Here is a 7,839-nt window from a genome sequence, read left to right as displayed (position 1 = left end):
TTCCAACTAAAATGATGAAACGTTAAAAATTTTTGCTCTCAATGATGATCTTGGTCTCTAACAAGCACTCCAGGCGATTCTATCGGGCGGGCGCGGGACACTCAGGTGGTATCTGTCCCTGTTATAACTTCCACTGTCCCCCAACCCTGGCACCGTCCCTAGGAGGCAGCACGTGGAGGGACAGAGAAGAGGAGCGTGACGGCATATCCATTCTTGATTTACAGGAAAAATAGAAGCTGCCTTGAAAGCAAATAAATAAAAGGCAGAAAAAGCAGCTCAGCATATACGCAAGATAACAAGCAGAGAGAAACATATTTTTTTAAGTCATGAAATAACAACTTACAGGCTCGTGACACTTTGAGTAAAAACTCATGAGATGATTGATTAATCAACAAGTTCTTATTCAATGAACTTTAGTTTGATAAGCAGCCTTTGGGGGCAGGGCACTGTGGCAGTCAGAGTGTTAAGTAGATACCCACCTTCCCTTTCAGGAGTTGAAATCTTGAGAAGAAAATATGCATATGCAAAAGCAGTGTAGACCAGCCAATCAGGAGCAGTGAGGTGCCCTATCTATCCGTGTGGCAGTGGCTCTGAGCCACGTGTGGCTGCTGAGTGCTTGGGCAGTCCACGTGGAGAGGTGCCTGTGTGCAAAATACACACGGATTTTAAAAGCTTGGTACGAAAGAAAAGACCAGATTGTAAGATATCTTGTTAATAAATTTCATACTGATTGGAATGATGTTTTGGGTATATTGGGTGAAAAATACAGTATATTATTACAATTTTTAAAACTTGCTTTGAAATAGATGAGACTTAGTTATCTGATCAATTTACTTACGTGGGAGCCCTCACACCTGAATGATGAGGGTTAATTAGATGTCGCTGTGCCCCTGTGAACACCATTCTCAAGAGCCTCCCACCTTCTTAGCTCGTTTCTTCCACTTCCACTCATTCCGCAGTTCTTAAAATGTCGTTAGAAGGCAGACACCATTTTCACCTGAATCTAACCTCAATCTGATTCCAATTGAGATCTAAATAAAATGCTCGTTCTTTACCTGAGCGGTTTCCCAAGACTCAGAGAGTGACACAAACACACACCTATCGACGGCAGATTCCTAATGGTTGGAAGGCCCGGGGCCTGAGGCACCGTCCCCTGCACGGTGAGAAGCCTCCTGCTCCTGAGGACGAGGTATGAACGCTTGACAAATGAGATGACATGCGGCCTGTTTTGAATCTCTCCAGCTTGCCAATGACGTGTACCGTGCAGTCCTACCTTTGCCATGCTTATAACGGTGCCTGACACAGTAGGTGCACATACCGGTAGCTGCACTGATGAATTATAAACGTTGCGATTCTTTAGGAAAGCTAGAATTCAGTCCCAAGAAAGAAGCATTTTGAGGCTATAATGTTTTCGCTTTTAAATGGTTAATGATGGAAAGTTAGCCCTTTGGAGGTTTTGATTTAGTCTGCTTTTAAAAGCGGCACCAAATCTGAACTTTGCACAGACAGCCAGGGCAGACCTTAAAGCCAGCATTGATGAACACCCCGTTCTCTTGTCACCACTTACCCCCCCTCCTGGGCTGACCTGCTCTCCCTGCAGCCCACTTGTCTGTCACCCACTTCTTTTCCTACGAGCTCTCTGAGTTGTTTCCTTTTGCAGCGCTGAGCCACACAAAAAAGGGCCCTAGCAGCTACAGGTATGTTCGCCTCATAATTCTAGAAAATGCTTTGTATTACTAAGCAGAAACCAGGTAGACCGAGGGGGCTGGAGAACTTAGTCTTCGAATACAGAATCCACTTCTGTTCAGCATTTTACGTCTGGCCTTTCTACTGTAATACAGCGAAATGAGAAAAGCTTTGAATGAATGACCAGATAAATTTCATACAAGAATTTTAAAAAATTGGATGACTAAAGATTTTGAACACCTTTTTTTGTGGATTTATTGACCATTCATGCATCTTTTGTAAAGCATCTGTCCAAGTCTTCTGCCATTTTAAATTGGGTTGTTTGTCTTTTTATTGCTGATTTGTAAGCGTTCTTTATACAGTCTGGATACAAGTTCTTTGTCAGATATATGTACTATAAGTAAGTTTTCCTAGTCTGTGGTTTGTCTATTAATTTTCTTAATGCTATCTTTACAGGAGTTGAAATTTTATATTTTGATAACATCTAACTTACTGGGTTTTTTTCCCAATGGTTAGTGCTTTTTGTATTCTGTCTGAGGACTCAGCCCATCCCGAGGTCATGAAGTTATTAGGCTTCATTCTAACAGCTTTGTGCCTGTGGGTGTTACATTTAGGTGAATGGTCCATTTTGGATTAACTTTTGTATAAAGTTTCAATTTTTTTCCACATATATGTCCAGTCGTTCCAGCAATTTTGTTAAAAAGACTTTCCTTTCCCCATTGTATTAGAGCCAACGATTGGAAACAATCCACATGTCCATCAACAGATAAATGAATAAACAAACTTGTGGTATATTCGTACAATGGCACATGGCTCAGCCATTAAAAAAAAAAAGAGCATACTGAAAATATGCAAAAACCTGAAGGAATTATTCAAAAACATTATGCTGAATGAAAGAAGCTAAACATAAAAAGGTTCTTATAGTGTGGTTCTACTTATGACATTCTAGAACAGACAAAACGAATTCCACAGTGACAGAAAGCAAATCAGAGGTTGCCTGGCAAGGATGGAATGGGACAGGGATGGAAACTTTCTGGCGTGATGAAAATGTTCAATATCTTGATTTGGGTGTTGGTTACATGTGCATATGCAATTGTCAGAATTCATCTGTCTGAACATCTGAGGGCCACGTGTTTTATTATATGTTCATTATACCTCAATTTAAAAGATGTTAAAGAGAGAACAAGAAAGAATTAGAATGTGAACCTCCCCGAACTATGCCCAAGCAATAGCCGATGTCCTTCCTCTCTGCAGATGGCTTGCTGAGGCCTGGGAAGGAGAGGAGCCTCGCAGCCCTCTTTAACTCTCCCTGGTCCCGAGACTGGGCATAGGTCTTTCAAAACATTGGCTAGGACACTTGCATTGAAAATCAGCTGAGTAAATAATGGGACTTTGGTGAGCTGTTTTTTCCGCTCCGTGTTTGGAAATTTGAGCCTGGTGTATCTTTCTCAAGCACACTTCATTTAGAAGATAATTTACATTTGCACAAAATCATGGCTATAGCCCATCTGCTCAACCATTATGTAAGATCCAATACTCATTAAAAAGTGACGTGCATTGATCCGAGTGAGTGTAAGAACTTGAGTGTTTGGGATTCAAGTTCTAAAATAATCCCCAGCTTTGTCCAGCTACCATAGCCCATCGTTTCTAACATTTTCTTTGGAGCATCACAGTTAATATAATTCTAGGGCAATTGAATCACTGGGGGCTTTCAAATTCTCGATTGTTAAACCAGATTTTCCGCTATGGTTAAGCAAGATTGTGTTGCCAGAGGTGGAGGAGTGTGGTCAGGAGGGGGGTTGTTTGGTTATTTACACCTGATGGTTTTATCACCAAAGATGATTTGCAACAATGAAACAGCTGGAGCAGGAACACGAGTCATATTAATGTATGCATGTTAATGGGTTAGGAATGGAATTAACATAAATTCTATGCTTTGATTTTCCCTCAGAAGTTGAGACTAGTGGTTTATTTACAGTCTGCAGTGTGCACAGCCAGGCAGTTATGTTGCTGCACAGATGGCGGGGAAGGGAGGGCCATGTGCTGTGGATCAGCGGGTGAATGTTAACATTACAGTGTCTGGGTGCAGCTCTTCAAAGAGGCCAGAGCCCCGAGGAGAAGGCAGATGACAACAAAGACTCCTTTTGTCTTCCAGAGTTCTTAACTCTTCCATTTAGCTCCTTTGTTCTTATTTTTCCTGCCAGAACTTTAGAGAGGAGGGAAGTAGAAAGACACAGTGAGCTGCCAGGACCAGGGTGACCAAGGCAGAATCTTGTAGGAGGCAGGAACCAGGGAGAGAGCGTTGCCACCAGACTCGAGGGCATTAGCGGGAAGCAGGAGCTGTGACCAAGTGACAAGATGGCTTCTGAGATACTAGAGCCAAAGGACAGGCCAGAAGAACGGTCCACAGACCTGACAGAATCTGGAAGCTGGCACGGTGGTAGGGAGAAGACACAGGAAACACTTTGCTCTCAGGGCAGGAATGAGGCCAGGGAGACAGGAAGTGCCTCTGATATTGAGAGGAAGTCTGGGGCCGCTGGAGAAAGAACAGAATTTAGTCTCAGCACGGAGGGGCCTGTGGGTGGAAAGTGAGCCCCTAGCCAGAAAGCAGGCCAGACCGTCTTCTGTATTTATTCCTCCTCAGGCCAAGTTCACTCCCACAAATAGGGTGATAACACCCTCCCCCACCCCTTATACAAGCAGAAAGGCTTCCATCTCCTAGCCCAAGTCTGTCTGTCTGTCTGTCTCTCTCTCTGTCATGTGTGTGCATTCACGTGTCCTGGGGAAAAAGTGAATGGTAGAAAAATACTAGAAGTCAGAAGTATTGCCCAGATTCCTCTGTTGAGGAAGGAAATAGGTTTCCCTGATCATCTTGATCATCTTAGGCTCGGTCTGAAAATTTAACTAACAAAGACAGATTAATAGGAGAAAAGCATACAAATTTATTTCATATAAGTTTTACATAACACAGGAACTTTCATAAGGCAATGAAGACCCAGAGAAATGGTCAAACCTGAGGGTTTGTATCCTGAGTTTGATGTAGAGCAGACAGTTGTGGAGAAATACAAAAGGACAAAGGGCCTGAGGTCAGTTTCGTGAACTGCGGAAACTCGGCCAGGCCCCGTTTGGATTCTTCTGTGTCCCTCTGTCTTGTAGACAAAGATGTGCTTTTCCTCCAGGTGTAAAGAGGGCGCTTCACATGAGGATCTTAAGACCTGCTTCCCGGGAAGGTCAGAGAGTCCTTCCTGTCCCTGTGATTTCTCACATTTCTTCAGCTTAAAATATTCAATATGCCAAGGGGCCATGTTTTGGGGTAGCATATTCTGAACCCCATCATTTCCCACATGGAAACATGAAGCAAAAGGGAAAGCAGTTTTGACCTCATCACTAGTCAGGTCTCAATGTATACATTTGAATGAACGCATGCATTATTCGAAGCACTTAGTAGTAGGTTTTTATTTTCCTAAAGGCCATCTTTGTAGCTATATGGTTTACAGTATTCAAAATCCTCTGTTTCTTGGTATAGAATCAGTTGAGTCCTTCCTCTGAACCATTATGAAATGCACATGCTTTAACTTCCTTAATGGAATCTTGCAATAAAAAAAATTATTTTTATTATCTGATGATGTTAAGTGAATTGGACACTGTAAGGTTTTGAAAACAAGATGATTCTTCCTACCAGCTGAAGATGTAAGAACAAAGGCATTGGCTTGATTCTGAGTCTAAATAAAAATGTAGGTTGTTTTATAGGTTATATATACATATATATGTATACTTACTTTTCTATTATCAAACATTCTAGTATATCTGTCAGCAAAAAAAAAAATGTAAATAAATATAGCGTTTTTTTCAAAAAAAACAAAAATAAAAGGTAGATTGTGCAAGGGCCTTTATGAAATGGCCTCAACATCACATTGGATGTCCTTTCTGCTGTCCTGGCCTTCAAGCTCTGTTAGGGGTACCCGGCCTAACCATTCCCAAGGTCCCTGCCTCGGGCAGTGACCAAACACATTCAAGCATGCCTGCAGCTGCTCACTACTCAAAGTGTCTCAGTATCACCCATGTGCTCTTGTGATAGTTCCATTTACTGACCATCTACTACGTGCTGGCCAGAGTGCTGTGGGCTTTACAAATATGCCCTCGTTTAGTAGTCACGCTGACCCTAGATGTAAACATTATCCCCATTTTCAGATGCAGAAACTGAGACTCAGAAAGTAAGAAATTTGCTGGAGATCAGTGTTGAGATTGATATTCGGGACTGCCCTATTCTAAAGCCTGTTTGTTCTTTTTTTTCTCTACACTATTCGGATTTCTCTGTCATAAAAGCTTTTTAGTTCTCAAAAGTTTCCTGTTAAAATTAAATACTCTGGAACAGTATGAAACCCTAAGAGCTAATGTCTTGGTTATGCCGATTGAAATGCAGCTTGGTAGCAAATGGAGATTTGGTATAGACAATTATCGGGGGACAGCTGAGGGGCAAGGAAGTAATAATTGAGACAAAGGAGAGAAATTGTGATTAGGATTGTTTGGTTCCAGTCTGCAGAAGTTCGAGAAAAGCCACAAAATAAATCTGATGCTGTAGGAGTCATTTATAATTCTTTTATGGGGGTTTAGCATCTGACCCATTTTCTTGCGTTTGAAATTCTTCACTTACAAGTTTGGTGGCCAAATATCCATCATCATACAAATTTCCATCGCGATACTGATATTCACTCTTCCAGCCTGCCTTGTAACTGGGCATAAGCACCTGGCCTAAAACCTTCTGACCAGACACTCCACTCAGGACTTTAAGTTGGGAACAATCTAGAATGGCAGTAAGTTTGACTTCCTGGGCCAAAGGTGGCAGTGTCCTCGAGGCATTGCTACATGCAGCCTCTAGGATATGGCAGCCAAGACAGGGTGGTCTTGGTAGACCAATTCTGCAGCAGGTTCCATGGCGCTGTTCCTAACTCTTTCCCCCTGAGCATTGTTCTTTAGCCCTTCCAATAACCCCATGAACCATCTACTTTCTCTTTTTTTAAAATGACAGCTACATTGAGATGAATTTTATATACCACAAAATTCATTCTTCTCAGGTATACAATTTGGTGATCTTTAGTATATTTTCAGAGTTGTGCAACCATCAACACTATCTGATTATAGAAGATTTTAATAATCTCCCTCCACCCCAAATCCATACTCATTAGCTGTTACTCCTCATCTCTCCTTCCCACTGCCCTTGACAACCACTAATCTACTTTCTATCTCTATGGATCTACCTATTCTGGACATTTCATATAAATAGAATCATACAATACGTAGCTTTTTGTGTCTGCTTCTTTCAGTTCGCATGATGCTTTCAAGGTTCGTGCATGTGGTAATATGGAATATCACAATATGTTTATCCACTCATCTATTGATGAACATTTAGATTATTTCCACTTTTTGGCGATTATAAATAATGCTACTAGGTACCTTCATGTACGAGTTTTTGTGTGGACGTACGTTTTCAGTTCTCTTGGGTATGTAGTTAGGAGTGGAATTGTAAGAATTGTAACTGTACGCTTAACTTTTGGAGGAACTGCCAAAACTTCTTCCATAGGGGCTGTACCACTTCACTTTCCCACCAGGAATGTATAAGAGTTCCAATTTCTCCACAACCTCACCAACACTGTTTAGTTTCTGTTGTTTTTATTTTAGTCATCCTAGTGTATGTGAAACTGTGGGTCTGATTTGCATTTCCCTAATGACTAATGATGCTAAACATCTTTTTATGTACTTATGGGCCATTTGTATGTCTACTGTGGAAGAATGCCTGTTTAAATCTTTTGCCTATTTTTAAGTTTCTAAAATTTTGTTGAGTCGTAAAGTTTTATTAAGTTTTTGTCGTTTTTGAGTTATGTTTTTTGAGTTATAAGTTTTCTTTATATGTTCTCGATACAAGTCCCTTATCAGATATTTGATTTGCAAATATTTATTCCCATTTTGCAGGTTGTTTTTTAAATATATTTTAATTCTGATGAAGTCCAAATTATCATTTTTTTCTTTGGCTGCTTGTGCTTAAGGTGTCCTATCTAAGAAACCACTGCTTAATCTAAGGTCAAAGATACTATGCTTTCTTCTAAACGCTTTATAATTTTACCTTTTACATTTAGGCCTATGACCCATTTTTAG

Source organism: Pteropus medius, unplaced genomic scaffold (assembly GCF_902729225.1).
Source record: "Pteropus medius unplaced genomic scaffold, Ma_sr-lr_union100, whole genome shotgun sequence".
NCBI lineage: Eukaryota > Metazoa > Chordata > Mammalia > Chiroptera > Pteropodidae > Pteropus > Pteropus medius.
The sequence above is the reverse complement of the archived record's forward strand: the minus strand, read 5'-3'. Positions refer to the sequence as shown.